Genomic DNA, 20,993 nt, shown 5'->3' with positions numbered 1-20,993 from the left:
CCATCCATGCTTAATGATGAGAAAAACAAGGCTGAGGACAAAAAAGGTCTTACCATATACTTCATGAAGCTGCTGAACCACGCTAGACCACGGTTAGACTCTAACCACGTTAGAGCTCACTATTGCAGACAGAAAGAGGCAGACATGAAGCCATTGGCAATACTTCTAGGAATGTGTAGCATCTCCCTATGGAATGTGGAGTGTCACAACAGCATTCTCAGGCGCAGTGTCGACATCCCTCCTCAGAATGTTTGATGAGTGCATCTGTTTCAGTGGTCACACACACACACACACACACAGAGAGAACATACACGTTAATGCACACATATAAAACATGGAAAGATTCAGAATCACCTTTATTCAATGGAGCTGACAACCATTAACAAAATATACAGACAGAATACAGACAAAGGACTATACACATAGCCTACAGCATTATATGCAATATACAGTGCATTTGGAAAGAATTCAGACCCCTTTACTTTTTCCCCATTTCTTTCATTACAACCTTATTCTAAAATGGATTAAAAACATATTTTCCCTCATTGATCTACACACAATACCTCATAAATGACAAAGCGAAAACAGGTTTTTAGAAATTGTTGCAAATGTATAAAAAAAACAAAAACAGAAATGCCTTAATTACATAAGTATTCAGACCCTTTGCTATGAGACCCGAAATTGAGCTCAAGTGCATCCTATTTCGATTGATCATCCTTGAGATGTTTCTTCAACTTGATTGGAGTCCACCTGTGGTAAATTCAATTAATTGGACATGATTTGGAAAGGCACACACCTGTCTATATAAGGTCCCATAGTTGACAGTTCATCATGTTAGAGCAAAAACCACGCCATGAGGTCGAAGAGCTCCGAGACAGAATTGTGTCGAGGCACAGATCTGGGGAAGGGTACCAAAACATTTCTGCAGAATTGAAGGTCCCCAAGAACACAGTGGCTGCCATCGTTTTAAATGGAAGAAGTTTGGAACCATCAAGACTCTTGCTTGAGCTGGCCGCCTGGCCAAACTGAGCAATCGGGGGAGAAGGGCCTTGGTCAGGGAGGTGACCAAGAACCCAATGGTCACTCTGACAGAGCTCCAGATTTCCTCTGTGGAGATGGGAGAGCCTTCCAGAAGGACAACCATCTCTGCAGCACTCCACCAATCCGGCCTTCATGGTAGACTGGCCAGACGGAAGCCACTCCTCAGTAAAAGGCACATGACAGCCCACTTGGAGTTTGTCAAAAGGCACCTAAAGGACTCTCAGACCATGAGAAACAAGATTCTCTGTTCTGATGAAACCAAGATTGAACTCTTTGGCCTGAATGCCAAGTGCCACATTTGAAGGAATCCTGGCACCTTCCCTATGGTGAAGCATGGTGGTGGCAGCATCATGCTGTGGGGATGTTTTTCAGCAAAATACAGAAAGATCCTTAATGAAAACCTGCTACGGAGTGCTCAGGACCTCAGACTGGGGCAAATGTTCACCTTCCAACCGGACAACAACCCTAAGCACACAGCCAAGACAACGCAGGAGTAGCTTCGGGTGTCACGGGCGTCGTATGAATTGGACCAAAACGCAGCGGGAATGTGAATGCTCATTATCTTCTTTATTAAACAAAAAATGAACACTGAACAAAAAGAATGACGAAAACAGTCTTGTCAGGTGCAACAAACACTAAACAGGAAACAACTACCCACAAATCCCATAGAAAAAACACCCCTACTAAATATGATCTTCAATTAGAGGCAACGAGGAACAGCTGCCTCCAATTGAAGGTCAAAACAGTAAACTAGACATAGAAATAGAAAACTAAAAAATAGAACATAGAAATACACAACATAGAACACAACCCAAAAACCCCGACAACACAAAACAAACACATCCCTGCCACGTCCTGACCAAACTACAATAACAAATAACCTCTTTTACTGGTCAGGACGTGACATCGGGACAACTCTCTGAATGTCCTTGAGTAGCCCAGCCAGAGCCTGGACTTGAACCCGATCAAACATCTCTGGAGAGACCGGAAAATAGCTGTGCAGTGACGCTCCCCATCCAACCTGACAGAGCTTGAGAGGATCTGCAGAGAATAATGAGATAAACTCCCCAAATACAGGTGTGCCAAGCTTGTAGCATCATACCCAAGAAGACTCAAGGCTGTAATCACTGCCAAAGGTGCTTCAACAAAGTACTGAGTAAAGGATCTGAATACTTATGTAAATGTCGTATTTCAGCTTTTTATGTTTAATAACTTTGCTAAAAAAATGTAATATAGGGTCAATATAGGGTATTGTGTGTAGATTGATGAGGATAAAAAAAAACATTTCATCCATTTTAGAATAAAGCTGTATTTTTTTTTTTTTAAAGTCAAGGGGTATGAATAGTTTCCGAATGCCCTGTAGATACAATAAACTTAGAACAATTAACATGATAGGAGAGTTCAACAAGGCATTGCTAATTGTCTCATGAAGTACAGGTGGATGTAAAAGCGAAAGACTGTTCAGACAAATAATATGGTAGGCGAACAGCAGAGGAAGAGGAAGGTAGTTTGACAGATGCAAGCAGTAGCACAGTTTGATTGAATGACTGCTAAAATGAGTTTGTGTTGGCTTGGAGGCCGGTTCGAATACAGGGCTGGGACGGTAAGGTAGGATGCTGTGGTGTGGTGTGGGAACATTAAAGTGGTGGAGGCTGGATCCGCTGGGCAGGCAGAGAGAGAGAAATTCACAGCAGGCTTCTGGGTCTGCTTTACATCAAATAACCAAGCTTAAGCTGGGAGCTGGGAGATGGGAACTGGGAGATGGGAACTGGGAGATGGGAACTGGGAGATGGGGTGTACTACCTCTGTAAATAGTATTAGAGCGGTAGCCAGTGACCCTGCTTGGCCACTGAGCTCTCTCCACATGAACATGTACTGTCTGCTTGGGATACTCCATCCTTCAAAGAAAAATGTATTAATAGGGACTGAGAAAACAGTCAAGTCTAAAAGTCTCCAAAGTCTGCTGCAGCTCAGGCTAGGATTTCAGGCTTGGATTTCAGGCTTGGATTTCATAATGGGATTATGACAAGGATGGTTTTTTACATGTCCCCCTTATCTATAAATAATAATATTAGACTGGCTAAAGTCACATTGGTCAATGCTGTCAGTCACACAGAGTAGGAGTATGTTAATGTTTCCCATTGGTGTAGCCCTTTCCAGCAGTCAAATTACCTAGTGGGCTCATGGGTGGAATGTTATTCATATTTTTCACAATTTCATAATTAATAAACATCATTTAAAAAAAATGTCAAACAAATGTGTTATTTTTCAGTCTTCTGTGATGTAAATAAAGTGTAACATTGCGATGCTAACTCAAAATTGGATACATTTCAACTCTATATCTGACATGGTACAAAAGTAGATTTATTTAAGACTACCAAGAAACACTCTGTGTGACCCTGATTTAGCCCACTGCAGAAAAAGGTTAATTTGTGTTATTTTACAAACCCTTTCCATTCAAACCTCTTTAAATGATGTTCAGCTTATAAAGGCTTCAAAAAGCCATAAGCACTACATGAATGTGTTACAAAACATCTATAACCATATGTCATGCTTTAAAAAGGGTTCATAAATGTGGCATAAAGGGTGACAAGGATGGCATACCCTCTAAAGTGATGTCAGTCACATTACACCTAATCTCGTTCATATACACTTCCTCCCAAATGGCCTGGTGGACCAATGCATCAAACTTGGCCTTCATTAGTAAGGGTTAGATTTAAAATCACATTTTAACAACGTACATTGTGGAAACGGGCAGGGTTTAGCCATAATTATGACTTTTTGACTGTGTTGAGTAGTGACAATGACAAACAATTTACTCAGTAAGGTCATTCCTATAGAATACTATGGTCACTCCCACTAAGGGGGCTCCCGAGTGGCACAGCAGTCTAAGGCACTGCATCTCATTGTAAATAAGCATCTGTTCTTAACTGACTTGCCTAGTTAAATAAAGGTTAAATACCATTTTTTTTAAAGGCCAACATTGAATGGTTGATATCCCAGGCTTATATGTGCTGTGTGTGCAAAAGCCTGGGGACCATGTTACACGAAGAAACACTTACCTTGATGTAAGCCCCAAACCTAAAGAAATTGAAAGTGTCTTTCTTTTGGAACCAAGTTAGATGTTCCTCAGTACAGGAACACTCACACAGCAATAAAGAGCCATACTGCGCGGTGCTGGGCCCAGTCAGGTCTTTGACACATTCACCCACTCCCCCGATGAAATATCAGCCACAAAATGTTGTCACCATTGTAACAGGTTGTAATCAAGCCCTGGTCTCCGGCATGGGAACAGAAGAGGAATACCTGGTGCGGTAGTCTCAGGTTGGACTTCTCCAAATCATCTTGGTTCTGACACACTGTCACGGATCACTCTGGAACTTTCATTGCGTACACCTGGCCCCTATTCCCACTGATTGTATTTGTTTATATGTGCCCTTTGTTTACCATGGTGGGGTCGATTATTGTTACAATGTCCGTTGGCGCGTGTGAGTACCTGTGCTGTGTGTTTTGGCTTGCGTGCCATTGTGTATTGCGCAGATGATTACGGGTCTCGTTCCATGAGATAATCATTGTGCGTGTGTGTATTTATTCGAGGTACTCCTCGCTCTTTTGTTTGGGTTTCAACCCTGTGTTTTTGTTACGTTTTTGTTTGGTCTTCGTCCCAGTGCCCTTATACGGCACGCCGTAATTTGGGGTATGATTAAAAAAAATATTACGCATTCCTGCGCCTGTCTCCCGAATCTCTTCATGCCAGTGTGACACACACACAAACAAACTCAAGCTTTGCAGGTCAATCAACCCATTTAATTATTCAGAGCCCCATGAAATGACACCATATATACGTTCTACAGACCCTACTGAGTATTCCTTACAATACTTTTACTGCAACACCCAGAATATTTCTTGCTCTAAGCCAATATATATTCCATATACAGCGATTTGCATTGGGGGCTATACTATTCACATCCCTGTGTAATGTTCAATGAAACTGCATTGCTGGATATTTTGAAACTTGTATATGTATTTGTATTGTTTTAAAAATGTACAAATAAAAGGAAATGTGTGGTTTAAACCTGTCTTTAATGTTTATTTACTTTAGCTAAGAGTTCATACATTTGTGTTCATTAAGCCTTTATGTACCTTTATGTGTGTGTTATGAATGACCAAAGGTGTCTGACTTTATAGTAAGTACAGCATCATGTGATACATGGCATTTACAGTGGTAGGCTTGATTACCAACAACGACGAGACGGCCTACAGGGAGGAGGTGAGGGCACTCGGAGTGTGGTGTCAGGAAAACAACCTCACACTCAACGTCAACAAAACAAAGGAGATGATCATGGACTTCAGGAAACAGCAGAGGGTGCACCCCCCTATCCACTTCGACGGGACAGTAGTGGAGAAGGTGGAAGGTTTTAAGTTCTTCGGCGTAAACATCACGGACAAACTGAAATGGTCCACCCACGTTGTCTGAAAAAGGTGCAACAGCGCCTCTTCAACCTCAGGAGGCTGAAGAAATTTGGCTTGTCACCAAAAACACTCACAAACGTTTAAAGATGCACAATCGAGAGCATCATGTCGGGCTGTATCACCGCCTGGTACGGCAACTGCTCCGCCCACAACCGCAAGGCTCTCCAGAGGGTAGTGAGGTCTGCCCTCCAAGACACCTACAGCACCCGATGTCACAGGAAGGCCAAAAAGATCATCAAGGACAACAACCACCCGAGCCACTGCCTGTTCACCCCGCTATCATCCAGGAGATGAGGTCAGTACAGGTGCATCAAAGCGGGACCGAGAGACTGAAAAACAGCTTCTATCTCAAGGCCATTGGACTGTTAAATAGCCATCACTAGCCGGCCTCCACCAGATACCATGGCCTGAACTTAGTCACTGTCACTAGTCGACTACCACCCGGTTACTCTACCATGCATCTTAGAGACTGCTCCCCAATGTACATAGACATGGAATACTGGTCACTTTAATAATGTTTACATACTGTTTTACTAATTTAATATGTATACACTATATTCTAGTCAAGGCCATCCTATTCAACTATTGCTGTGTACTATTCTATCCTATGTATTCTACAGATATACTAAATATCCTATCCACATACTGTTCATAATGTCTATACATCCCATCCCACACACATACAGTACCAGTCATTCACAGCAATACAAACAAATCTAAAATTACAACAAAGGAATTAAGAAATATATAATATTAGGACGAGCAATGTTGAAGTCCGGATAATAAATACATTGCTCGTCCTAATATATACAGTATCATAGCACTGTTGGCGCTAGGAACACAAGCATTTGGCTATACCCACGATAACATCTGTTAAATATGTGTATTCGACCAATACAATTTGTTTTGAACATCACTAAATCCTTTGCTATTTGGAAACCAAAATGGACCAAACTTTTTTTCAGTGGTCATCATGACTAGGCATTTTTACCAAGAAATCAACTACTGCATTGATGCAGCAGAACAACAGTAAGGACTTTACATTTCACTGATGACTCTAATGATGTTAGGCGTTTGTTGTGGCTATTACATTTCAATCACCTTATCCATCTGCCACACAGCCAATTACTAAACACCACTTGCACTAAACTGCAGCAGTGTATTTTTATAAGGAGTAACCTTCAAAGGTCTCTGCAAGAATGAAAGGAATTTACCATTTGCAGTAAGCCCTAGGTTTGCAGCAGTTCATATAATTATGGTTTTTGGCTTGCAAGTAATTTGCATGCCTTTATTTCAAACGAAAAGCTTTCGTGCACACACCTTCATACTGTGTGTTGTAGATGGCTGTCTGGAGTAATTGAAGTTATTTGATATGCACCATTTGAAGGCCCGGCCCTTTAACATAATGCAATATTTAAAGTTACGTGAATCATACTCACGCAACATCAGGAAGGGTCCCCACCTGGACCAATAGTCCAGAATAAATTCATCATCAGGGAAGGGTCCCCACCTGGACCAATAGTCCAGAATAAATTCATCATCAGGGAAGGGTCCCCACCTGGACTAATAGTCCAGAATAAATTCATCATCAGGGAAGGGTCCCCACCTGGACCAATAGTCCAGAATAAATTCATCATCAGGGAAGGTTCCCCACCTGGACCAATAGTCCAGAATAAATTCAACATCAGGGAAGGGTCCCCACCTGGACCAATAGTCCAGAATAAATTCATCATCAGGGAAGGGTCCCCACCTGGACTAATAGTCCAGAATAAATTCAACATCAGGGAAGGGTCCCCACCTGGACTAATAGTCCAGAATAAATTCATCATCAGGGAAGGGTCCCCACCTGGACCAATAGTCCAGAATAAATTCAACATCAGGGAAGGGTCCCCACCTGGACCAATAGTCCAGAATAAATTCATCATCAGGGAAGGGTCCCCACCTGGACTAATAGTCCAGAATAAATTCATCATCAGGGAAGGGTCCCCACCTGGACCAATAGTCCAGAATAAATTCAACATCAGGGAAGGGTCCCCACCTGGACCAATAGTCCAGAATAAATTCAACATCAGGGAAGGGTCCCCACCTGGACCAATAGTCCAGAATAAATTCAACATCAAACTCGTTTAGCAGTTAATCTATGTAGGAGAAAGTCAAAATATTTTCCATTATGTCAACAGTGAATATGTTAACAATATGTCAACATAGCCAATAAAAAAAAGCATTACAGGAATTTGTCCCACATGTCCAAGTCATTGATGAGATATACTTCCTTTGTAGAGCGAGACCTCCAATGTCCTGAGAAGAAAGAGAAAGGAACGAAATGGACACACTGGCGACAACTCTGCCATGAACCCAAGACAGGAAGGCACTTCTCCTCCCTGATAAACACCACATTGAACAGCACACAAAGGATCCCACTCTCTTTGTTTACACAAAAAGCCCAGACAGCCATATTGTTTTATCTCTCTTGAACCCTGTTTGGGAGCCTTGCCGCAGATGGGGGCGGGCGACCGCTTGGTCCACAGCCACCACAGTCCTGAGGACTGAAGGGCCTGTGTACCCAGAGCCAAGCAGTAGAGCACAAAGCCCAGGGTAGAGCCACCCCACCCTGGCTAAAGATCATGGCCGGCCCCCTGGGACTGAGAGATCTATGGTTCTAGACTAGACTGGCATCTGCCCCCTCAGAAGAGCTGTGTGTTCCAGCTTCAGTCAGAGGCCATTACACAACGTTCCCTTCATGTCCTCTTTGCCGCCTGTTAATATACTGCTGTTGTTGCAAAGTTAGGTGTATTTCTTTGTGATTTACTATATCTCTGGTATAATGCCAGTGTTACTAATTTAATGTTGTTACAATAAACAAGGAACAACAAGGTCTTGAATTTACAGAGACATAGGTCACATTGTCCAATAAAACAAATGGTTTCTAATTCCAGATCAGACACACGATAGCCTGCAATTATTAGTCACAGGATATGGAGAGGGATACAACTCAAACAACCTGGATGTTGCTTTTGGCAGTGACGTAGTCTGTGGTGCAAAGGCAGGGTGTAGACATAGGCAGTTATTAATCTAAATATACTTAACATCCAAACCTCGCTGAAACTCATTCACCAAAATGCAACCCCCTCGCCCCTACTAAATATAGCTATGTCTGTTTGAAAATCATGCCTTTTATGAATGACTTACAGTTGGAGAAAAAGAGTGGGAGTCAGACAAGCCGGGATCTGCTGTACCCCTCTGTAAAAATAACCAGGAAATAATTGAGTATGTTCTGAGTTGGAGTTTATTATTGACTGCATGGCCAGCAAACAACAGGTAGTGGTGATTCTTTCTGAAACGGGGGCAAGTAGGGCTGTGGCGGTCACAAAATTTCATCAGCCAGTGCTTGTCAAGCAAAGAACTGTCGGTCTCATGATAATTGACCGTTAATTAACATAAACACATTTAGCATCTCCTGGCTTCCTCACAAGCAGACCTTTGGAACATCTACATTTTAAAAAGTCTAATAAATCCATGTAGTATAGCCTACACCATCCCAATAAATCCATTATTTGTTTTAGACAGGTCTAAAAAAACAAAATATGAAGAATATGTAGTCTATTTCAGAAGAACAGAATAGCATACTCTGATTTGTCGTTATGTTAGGTCCTGATCTGGCTATGCCAAATGGCTTTGGGCTACACTAGTTAATTTAGCAGACGGGGCAAGAAGCGCTGTCGTTGTCTGGCCACAGGAATCTCGTCGTCCGAGTCGCACTCTCTAATGTGGCTGCTACCAAAACCTCACGCATTCCAAAGCACACAAACATGTTGACCAAATGGAACTCATCAATCCGGATTATTCCAGCACCCTGCTCTTAAACGCCCCTATGGTTTCACTTGTTTCCACTCTCCTAACCACCTGCCTCTTACCCCAATGTGTTCCTCATTTAGTCAGAAGCATTCTCAAGAATCACCCACCTCTTCATTCTCACTTGATGTTTACCACTCTTTGCCTTTGGATTAAGTTCATTCCTGGGCTCTGGTGAACAAAACACTAAACTTCAAATAACTATTGTAAGGCTGTCTTGTTAGACAACATAAAATTACAACATTACATAATGATTTCCTTACCTTGTAAGCAGTTTATGGACAAGAAAAGACAGCAAATCACGGTTTGGTTGTGCTTACCAGGCCTATGTTTCCAAATGCTAAAGTTTTTTGTAAAATAAACTACTGTATTCTATTAACATTTTTATCCATATCATCGTAATGTAACTTGATTTTGACTGGAAACGTGAAAAATACTACTTTGTTTCTTGGTAATTTATTTTTAAAAGTTAGCATTTGGAGACAATGCAGCATTTGGTAAACACAACTAAAGCATGGATTGCTGTTGTCATGACATTGCACTGTTGGTGAGGTTTATGACCCCCATAAATACCTTTCCCTCTTTTCTCTCTCTACTTTACAGAATGGACTCTTGGAAAGCCCTTTGTCAACATAGAGAGAATATGGTAACATCAAAAGGTTGGGAAAGGAACAATATTTCGGTAATCCAACCAGTTGAAACTGTCCGTTGGTACTTAAAGAATATGATGTCAGATCAGTTGTCGTCTGAAACATTATTACTGATGATAGGACGACATAAACTGTATCTTGGAAAGTAAAGTATGCTCAATCAGTTGCCACGCCCACGTGAATAGGCATTGGTTGGAAATGATGAACCAACCCCTTTTCAACATTTCTATAAGAGCCCCCGTGACCCAATTCATGGCGAACTAAGCCAACCTCAGCGTGAGCTCTGGTTGCAAATGGTTGAACGACTACAACCTAACGAAATTAGATTGTGTTCCCGATGACGTGAAGACTGATGTCCATACGTTTAAAAGGGTGAATTTCAATGTGGAGGTGACGATCACCACGCTGGAAGGCTAATTTCGACTACACCAGCCAGAATGTAGCATGAGCTTTAAGTATGGCAACTGGGTATGAACTTTGAACTCTTATTCACTAAAGAAGTGATACATCCTAGATGTCGAGTTATCAGCAGCAACTGTAAACGTGTGTGGCCTAAGAAAGGACGGACAATCTCTTCAGAACGAAAGGGTACTACAACGTATCCGTTCTACCACACGACGACAGGGTACTACAACGTATCCGTCCAACCACACGACGACAGGGTACTACAACATATCCATTCTACACACGACGACAGGGTACTACAATGTACCCGTTCTACCACACGACGACAGACTACAATGTATCCGCCCAGAAATATTCTTCAAAGGACAAGGGAGATCTCTGCTGGGCAACCCACCCTTCCATCTTTGACCAATCTATCGAAAGCGCAACTCAGAGTAAATATATTTCTTGCATTTTCCGAAATATTTAGAATGCATAAGATTCTGTATTTATGATAGCATAGCTTCATAAGGTCCAATAGAGACCCAATCCTTTTGTTCCTCAGTCTTCCCGCACTTTCATTCAAACCAAACCTCCTTTCTTTGTGTAACCAGCCATCATATTGGTTTCATCCACTAGGGATGTTTTCTTTTATGACATAATTAGTAATCAATGTATGAGCCATCCCGTGTATATGTAATTCTGTGTGATTATTTAGGTATTTAGTAAATAATAAATAAGCCAAATTTTGTATCGCTGATTCAACTTGTTAGCCAGGGTTTGTGAAGATAACCAAGAATTTTACGACGTTCAGATGAGACTGAATATGGTGACTGCTTACAGGGTAAAGAAACCAATACGACATTTTGAAATTTGGGTGAACTATCCCTTTAAGGACATTCAAAGAGATGGGTTCTACAATTGTCATTTTGAATAAAACCACAGAGAGAGGATGTTCTATGTCACTACACATTTTATAACAGTCTGGGTACCAGTCTTTGTAGCTAACATTCCACTCCTTGCCACTCTTGTTATTTGCCGAAGAGACTGGTCTTTCGGCAATCTCAACATTCAATATGCAGCCCGATTTACATCGCAGTTACTGATTGGCAATTGGAAACAGCATTAATATTTTCCATGACAACGTTGACCAAAATAGAGTATATCATTTTTGCAACAAACTGTCAAAATGAATACCAGAATGGATGTGTTTTACTATAACTAAGCCTAAAACATCTGTTTTTCTGTTTTTCTATGTATTTAATGAGAGTGAGAAAAAATGATATGGAAAATTTTAGCCTACAAGATTCAATTGAGGTACGTTTGCTTCAGTTGCATAACATTAATCAGTGGAAAGAAACTCAAAACTGGCACCTGTCATCATTCCTCCCACATATGCTGATCATTATGACAATGAGGCACTTTATCTTCTTCCCCAGAGTCAGATGAACTCATGAATACCATTGTCATGTCTATGTGTCCAGTATGAAGGAAGTTAAGTGGCAGTTTCGCAAGCCAATGCACAATTCATGCATCTCCGCTGCCATCCCCAATGTCCTCTCTCTTCCATCCTCTCTTATAGCTGTTGAACCAGTAGCCTATATAGCCCAATGCCTGTACCAGAAGTAGCAATATAGTTTGGTCACTAATTTTTAGCTATTAAAATATATTGTATATATATTCAAAGAAAGAAGCACCTTGCACTTGCTTGCTGAATATAAAATAGGCTACAGCGTTCACAATGAACTGGCGGGGAAGTTTGAATGGCGAGAGCTTCTCTGGTGTGATGTGATTAGGGTTGCAAAGGGTCGGAAACTTTCCGGTATATTTCCTGAAATTTTGAGAAGTTAAGCCCGGGAATTTAGCTTAAATTCATTAAAAAAGTTAGCTTATAACAGTGAACCTTTTTTGTGGGATACACATAAGGTAATTCTAGGAATTGTGGCATATTTTGGTTAAACTATCCCCAATTCAATGGAATTGCAACTCTCAGCATGCACAGTGCTTTCTTCCATCACATGTGCTGTGCACTCTTCCAACACATGTTCAGCTGATTCTCAAGATCTTGCACACTAATGAGACGCTATTGAGCCCACACTACTACACTGTCTGAGCAAAGGACTACATGCTTTCTGGTAAGTTTTGATTACAATACTGACTGGGGTAATATGAGATACATTATTTTAATATGAGATACATTATTTTTTGGTAACTAGTAAATAGTAGCCTACAGCAAAGTGTGTTTAAATCATTTCTAACTTGTCAACAATTTCTGCTAGTTAGTTTTTGCTACCATGTGGCTTTTAGCTTGCTTGAGCCTGCTAACTGAGGAGTGTTAACCTGTTATGACTAGGGGGCAGTATTTTCACGGCCGGATAAAAAACGTACCCGATTTAATCTGATTATTACTCCTGCCCAGAAACTAGAATATGCATATATATTAGCTTTGGATAGAAAACACTCCAAAGTTTATAAAACTGTTTGAAAGGTGTCTGTGAGTATAACAGAACTCATTTGGCAGGCCAAAACCTGAGAAGATTCCAAACAGGAAGTACCCTGTCTGACCATTTCTTGGCCTTCTTGATTATCTCTATCCAATACAGGGGATCTCTGCTGTTACGTGACACTTCCTACGGCTCCCATGGGCTCTCAGAAGGCGGCAAAATGCTGAATCGTGGCTTTGCAGGCTCTGGCTGAAAAACATTAGAGCGTTTGGATAGTGGCCGGTCACAGTACTATGAGACTAAGGCTTGTGCACGAGTCGACTCCATGTTTACTTTCTCTCTCTTTGAACGAAAACCACCACTCCCGGTAGGAATATTATCGCTTTTTTACGAGAAAAATGGCATAAAAATTGATTTTAAACAGCGGTTGACATGCTTCGAAGTATGGTAATGGAATATTTAGAATTTTTTTGTCACGAAACACGTCGGGCGCGTGACCCTTATTTACCCTTCGGATAGTGTCTTGAACGCACGAACAAAACGCCGCTATTTGGATATAACTATGGATTATTTGGGACCAAACCAACATTTGTTATTGAAGTAGAAGTCCTGGGAGTGCATTCTGACGAAGAACAGCAAAGGTAATAACATTTTTCTTATAGTAAATCTGACTTTGGTGAGGGCTAAACTTGGTGGGTGTGTAAATAGCTAGCCCTGTGATGCCGGGCTATCTACTTAGAATATTGCAAAATGTGCTTTCACCGAAAAGCTATTTTAAAATCGGACATAGCGAGTGCATATAGGAGTTCTGTATCTATAATTCTTTGTTTATCGTGAGTAATTTAGTAAATTCACCGGAAGTGTTCGGTGGGAATGCTAGTCACATGCTAGTCACATGCTAATGTAAAAAGCTGTTTTTTTATATAAATATGAACTTGATTGAACAAAACATGCATGTATTGTATAACATAATGTCCTAGGTGTGTCATCTGATGAAGATCATCAAAGGTTAGTGCTGCATTTAGCTGTGGTTTGGGTTTATGTGACATTATATGCTAGCTTGAAAAATGGGTGTCTGATTATTTCTGGCTGGGTACTCTGCTGACATAATCTAATGTTTTGCTTTCGTTGTAAAGCCTTTTTGAAATCGGACAGTGTGGTTAGATTAACGAGAGTCTTGTCTTTAAAATGGTGTAAAATAGTCATATGTTTGAGAAATTGAAGTAATAGCATTTCTAAGGTATTTGAATATCGCGCCACAGGATTACACTGGCTGTTGAGTAGGTGGGACGCAAGCGTCCCACCTAGCCCATAGAGGTTAATCTAACTACTTAACTATTTATCTGTATATGGAATTGTATTTGGATAATTTGTACTATTTTTTTTCTAATCTTTACAGGAAAATGCCACGGGCACTATTTGATGTGTGGAGACATTTCACTGCAGCTAATGTTGAAGGAAAAGCTGTGTACATTTGCAAATACTGGCCAAATCATATGTGAAGAATGCAACAAAGATGCAGAATAATCTGGCCAAGTGCATAAAGTTCCCTCAGCGCTCACAACAAGTAACCTCTGACAAAAGTCTCTCTACTTCCATTCGAGGTGAAAATGATGAATCAGACACCTTATCGATAGCAACAGCTCATGACCCTCCTGGAATCAGAAGTTTTTTTGACTCAATGGAGGAACGTAGTCAGAGAAAAGCTCATGAATGTCTTGCTCGAGCTGTGTATGCAACTGGTTCACCTTTGATACTCACAGACAATGTGTATTGGAAGAGATTTCTGAATGTTCTTCGCCCAGCATACACCCCTCCATCCATACATGCTTTATCTACTAATTTGCTGGATGCAGAGTTCAACAGAGTTCAAGTGAAGGTCAAGCAAATCATAGAGAAAGCAGAGTGTATTGTAATCATTTCTGATGGGTGGTCAAATGTTCGTGGGCAAGGAATAATTAACTACATCATCTCCACCCTTCACCCAGTATTCTACAAGAGCACAGACACAAAGGACAACAGACACACCTGTCTCTACATTGCAGATCAGCTGAAGGCAGTCACCTTGGACCACAGAAGGTGTTTGCACTGGTGACAGACAATGTTGCGAACATGAAGGCTTCTTGGTCTAAAGTGGAGGAGTCCTACCCTCACATCACACCCATTGGCTGTGCTACTCATGCATTGAATCTGCACCTCAAGGACATCATTGCTCTGAAAACAATGAAAACACTACAAGAGAGCCAAGGAAATGGTTAGGTATGTGAAGGGTAATCAAGTTATAGCAGCAATTTACCTCACCAAGCAAAGTGAGAAGAATAAGAGCACCACATTGAAGCTGCCCAGCAACACCGGTTGGGGTGGTGTTGCCATCATGTTTGACAGTCTCCTGGAAGGGAAGGAGTCTCTCCAAGAAATGGCCATATCACAGTCTGCTGATATGGAGCGCCCCATCAAGAGGATCCTCCTGGATGATGTATTTTTGGAGAGAGTGGCAAGCAGCCGGAAACTCCTGAAACCTATACAGTGGGGGGGGGAAAGTATTTGATCCCCTGCTGATTTTGTAGGTTTGCCCACTGACAAAGAAAGGATCAGTCTATAATTTTAATGGTAGGTTTATTTGAACAGTGAGAGACAGAATAACAAAACACATGTCAGAAATGTTATAAATTGATTTGCATTTTAATGAGGGAAATAAGTATTTGACCCCCTCTCAATCAGAAAGATTTCTGGCTCCCAGGTGTCTTTTATACAGGTAACGAGCTGAGATTAGGAGCACACTCTTAAAGGGAGTGCTCCTAACCGCAGCTTGTTACCTGTAAAAAAGACACCTGTCCACAGAAGCAATCAATCAATCAGATTCCAAACTCTCCACCATGGCCAAGACCAAAGAGCTCTCCAAGGATGTCATGGACAAGATTGTAGACCTACACAAGGCTGAAATGGGCTACAAGACCATCGCCAAGCAGCTTGGTGAGAAGGTGACAACATTTGGTGCGATTATTCGCAAATGGAAGAAACACAAAAGAACTGTCAATATCTCTCGGCCTGGGGCTCCATGCAAGATCTCACCTCGTCGAGTTGCAATGATCATTAGAACGGTGAGGAATCAGCCCAGAACTACACGGGAGGATCTTGTCAATGATCTCAAGGCAGCTGGGACCATAGTCACCAAGAAAACAATTGGTAACACACTACGCCGTGAAGGACTGAAATCCTGCAGCGCCCGCAAGGTCCCCCTGCTCAAGAATACATATACATGCCCGTCTAAAGTTTGCCAATGAACATCTGAATGACTCAGAGGGCAACTGGTGAAAGTGTTGTGGTCAGATGAGACCAAAATGGAGCTCTTTGACATCAACTCAACTCGCCGTGTTTGGAGGAGGAGGAATGCTGCCTATGACCCCAAGAACACCATCTCCACCATCAAACATGGAGGTGGAAACATTATGCTTTGGGGGTGTTTTTCTGCTAAAGGGACAGGACAACTTCACCGCATCAAAGGGACGATGGACGGGGCTATGTACCGTCAAATCTTGGGTGAGAACCTCCTTCCCTCAGCCAGGGCATTGAAAATGGGTCGTGGATGGGTATTCCAGCATGACAATGACCCAAAACACATGGCCAAGGCAACAAAGGAGTGGCTCAAGAAGAAGCACATTAAGGTCCTGGAGTGGCCTAGCCAGTCTCCAGACCTTAATCCCATAGAAAATCTGTGGAGGTAGCTGAAGGTTCGAGTTGCCACACGTCAGCCTCGAAACCTTAATGACTTGGAGAAGATCTGCAAAGAGGAGTGGGACAAAATCTCTCCTGAGATGTGTGCAAACCTGGTGGCCAACTACAAGAAACGTCTGACCTCTGTGATTGCCAACAAGGGTTTTGCCACCAAGAACTAAGTCATGTTTTGCAGAGGGGTCAAATACTTATTTCCCTCATTAAAATGCAAATCATTTTATAACATTTTTGAAATGCGTTTTTCTGGATTTTTTTGTTGTTATTCTGTCTCTCACTGTTCAAATAAAGCTACTATAAAAATTATAGACTGATCATTTCTTTGTAAGTGGGCAAACGTGCAAAATCAGCAGGGGATAAAATACTTTCCCCCCCCACTGTACCAGTAGCCATTGCACGGATTTAGGGAGACAATGCCTACCTGTCTGATGTTCAGACTCTGCTTGCAGATGTAAGAGAAGAAATCCGTACTGCCCTGCCTATTTCACTGTTACTCCAAGCAGAGGAAACTGCAGTTTTGAAATACATCAAAAAACGTGAAGACTTCTGTCTGAAGCCCATACAAGCAGCAGTGTACATGTTGGAAGTATGCTGGCAAGAGCATCCTGTCTGGTGCAGAGATCAACAAGGCCTATGGTGTCATCACCACCGTGTCTCGCCACCTTGGCCTGGATGAGGGCAAGGTTCTTGGCAGTCTGGCGAAGTACACTTCCAAGCAAGGGCTTTGGGATGGAGATGCAATATGGCAGTCGTGCCAACATATCTCATCAGCCACCTGGTGGAAGGGACTTTGTGGATCTGAGACTCTTTCCCCTGTTGCCTCGATCATCCTCCAAATCCCACCAACATCAGCCGCCTCAGAGCGCAACTGGTCCTTGTTTGGGTTCACACACACCAAAGCACACAACACACTGACCACTACAAGGGTTGAAAAATGAGGCTTTTTGAGCCTGACAACAAGCCATCCTCAACAAGGTTGGAAAGTGGCAGTGAAGATGAGGCCCCAGAGTCTGATGTTCAAGAGGTGGACGTTGAGGAGGTCCAGGAGAAGACATAGAAGCCTGAGAGGAAGACAATTATAGCTTTAGTTTCTAGACTATCATTTTACAGATGAATGTTGAAAATGTTTTTGGGAGATGCAATGGATCATTTCGGATCATTCAATATTCCCTTTCTTTTCTCGTTCAGTGAACTCATCCCATGTGAAAATTCAACTAATTTAATTAAAGTTCAATTCGTAACTAAATATATTTTTTTATTTCTATTGGAAGGATTTAATAATTTGCAATTATGTCTACTTATGATAAGGTAAAAGGTTTATGTTTCTGTCTCCATATGATATCCTATCAGTCAAATTTGCATAAACATTGTGATTGGATAATAGCTGTGAGGGTTATCAAATCAGAATCAAATCCACTGATCTCCTAGAGCTCATTAATGATAGAATGTTCATCTTTGAAGATTGCCGAAAGGCCTGTCTCTTTGTCAAATGATAGAAGTTACATGGAGTGGAATGTAATAGCTGAACAGAGACAGCAACCAGGCTAGTTTCATAAAGCACAGTTGCTAAACTAGGTCATTGAATGACCTTCAGAATGTGGTGACTTTTGGGTTGGTAATATTCTCAAATCAAATATCAATTTTGACATGAATCCTTGGATATGTGCTTAAAATGACATCGAATGAGTTAACCTTATTGTGATAACAGGCAATGCACTCTACTGCACATGCAATGGCGTCAGCAATAGTGAATGTGATAACATTGCAAAGAGGGTTAATTGTGTCGTAGTACACAATTCAGTAATGATGATGATTAAGGTTGTTTGATTGGGTCAACCCCCTGCTTCCATCTATGAGGACCTGTGATGACTCGCAAGGCAGAATGTCTGAATTCTACTGCTCCCATTTATCATTCAATTTGATAGCTAATCAATGGGAGCCTGAAGCAGGACCAGCTGAGTTCAGGGGAAGGAAGCATAATTGAATCTGACAATAATTTTCACATCTTTCTCTTGCCCTGTCTCCGATGCCATTAGCGACATTACTGTGATAATGGTTGCCATGACAGCATGAGCAATGCTCATTAATGACCCCACTGGTGGTAATGTTCTGGGCCATCTTTTTATTTCTTTCTTTCCCTCTTTTTCTTCGCCTTGACTCTTGACAAAGACTTCCGTTCTGCAAATGCCCCCCCTCAAGAGTAACAAAGTGAAGTTATCTCATTTCTGACATTCCTTATCAATATGTCTTAATATGTTTTGCATGTTGTGTCCTATCTCAAGAGAAAATAACAAAACAATCATAATGTACTGCTCTTGAACAACTCCCATACTGTCAACATCCCATATTATGAAACATGTCAGAAACACAATACACCACGAGGTCAGACGTGTCACAACATTAAAACGCTCCTCCCCTCGTGTAAAATGCTGTGCATTGTAATATGAAATAGGAAAGGTCTGTAGAAAATCATCCCTGTTGATATAATCACTTCACCGCACTCTCGTCAGTAAAGACACATATGGACACAGGGTCAATAAGCAGTCTATTCTTATGCTCTGAGCACTACAGAGCAAAGTCGCAGAAAAACAAACATCTGTTGTGGACTAGGCCGTGTTTTCAATGTGGTTGAGAGCTGCTTATCGAGTTTTGTGGACCACTTCCCAAGCAGCCTGGGAGGACAAACGCCTTCTCTTTCACTCGGGACAAATGTTTCTGGAGGGGGAATGCTTCTATGCTTCCAGTAAACAGTGTTGAGCCCAATGTCACTTCTGACTTGTAGAGGACTTCTGGCAGCACTGGCCAAGAAAACGCTGACCACAGAGCAGAGCAAGCAGCTGGACTGTCTGTGATCTATCTAGTTCAACACACACACACACACACGCGCACACACACACACACACACACACACACACACACACACACACACACACACACACACACACACACACACACACAGCATGATCATTACACAGGTGTACCTTGTGCTGGGGACAATAAAAGGCCACTCTAAAATGTGCAGTTTTGTCACACAACGTAATGCCACAGATGTCTTTAGTTTTGAGGGAGCGTGAAATTGGAATGCTGACTGCAGGAATGTCCACCAGAGAAGTTGCCAGACAATTGAATGTTAAATTATCTACCATAAGCCGCCTCCAACATCGTTTTAGAGAATTTGGCAGTACGCCCAATCGGCCTCACAACGATAGACCACGTGTAACCACACCAGCCCAGGACCTCAACATCCGGCTTCTTCACCTGCGGGATCGTCTGAGACCAGCCACCCAGACAGCTGATGAAACTGTGGGTTTGTACAACCGAAGAATTTCTGCACAAACTGTCAGAAACCGTCTCAGTGATGCTTATCTGCATGCTCGTTGTCCTCACCAGGGTCTTGACCTGACTGCAGTTCAGCGTTGTGACTGACTTCAGTGGGCAAATGCTCACCTTCGATGGCCACTGGCACACGGAGAAGTGCTCTTCACGGATGAATTCAGATTTCAACTGTACCGGGCAGATGGCAGACAGCGTGTATGGCTTTGTGTGGGCGAGCGGTTCGCTGATGTCATCGTTGTGGACAGAGTACCCCATGATGGCGGTGGGGTTACGGTATTGGCAGGCATAAGCTACAGACAACTCATATTATCAATGGCAATTTGAATGCACAGAGATACCATGACAATATCCTGAGGCCCATTGTTATGCCATTCATCCGCCGCCATCACCTCATGTTTGAGCATGATAATGCACAGCCCCATTTCTCAAAGATCTGTACACAATTCCTGGAAGCTGAAAATGTCACCCATTGAGCATTTTTGGGATGCTCTGGATCAACCAGTTCCGCCAATATCCAGCAACTTCGCACAGCCATTGAAGAGGAGTGGGACAATATTCCACAGGCCACAATCAACGGCCTGATCAACTCTATGTGAAGAAGATGTGTCGCGCTGAATAAGGCAAATGGTGGTCATACCAGATACTGACTGGTTTTCTGATCCACGCCCCTACCTTTTTTTAAGGTATCTGTGACCAACAGATGCATATCCGTATTCCCAGTCATGTGAAATCCATAGATTAGGGCCTAATTAATTAATTTCAAATCAAATCAAGTCAGATTTTATTGGTCACATACACATGGTTAGCAGATGTTTTTGCGAGTGTAGCGAAATGCTTGTGCTTCTAGTTCCGACAGTGTAGCAATATCTAACATGTAATCTAACAATTCCACAACAACTACCTAATACACACAAACCTAAGTAAAGGGATGGAATAAGAATACATACATATAAATATATGGATGAGCAATGACAGAGCGGCATAGGCAAGATGTAATAGATGGTATAAAATACAGTATATACATATGAGATGAGTAATGCAAGATATGTAAACATTATTAAAGCGGTATTATTAAAGTGAC

The sequence above is a fragment of the Salmo trutta genome, chromosome 27 (assembly GCF_901001165.1).
Source record: "Salmo trutta chromosome 27, fSalTru1.1, whole genome shotgun sequence".
NCBI classification, from domain to species: domain Eukaryota; kingdom Metazoa; phylum Chordata; class Actinopteri; order Salmoniformes; family Salmonidae; genus Salmo; species Salmo trutta.
Note: the sequence above shows the minus strand (reverse complement) of the source record.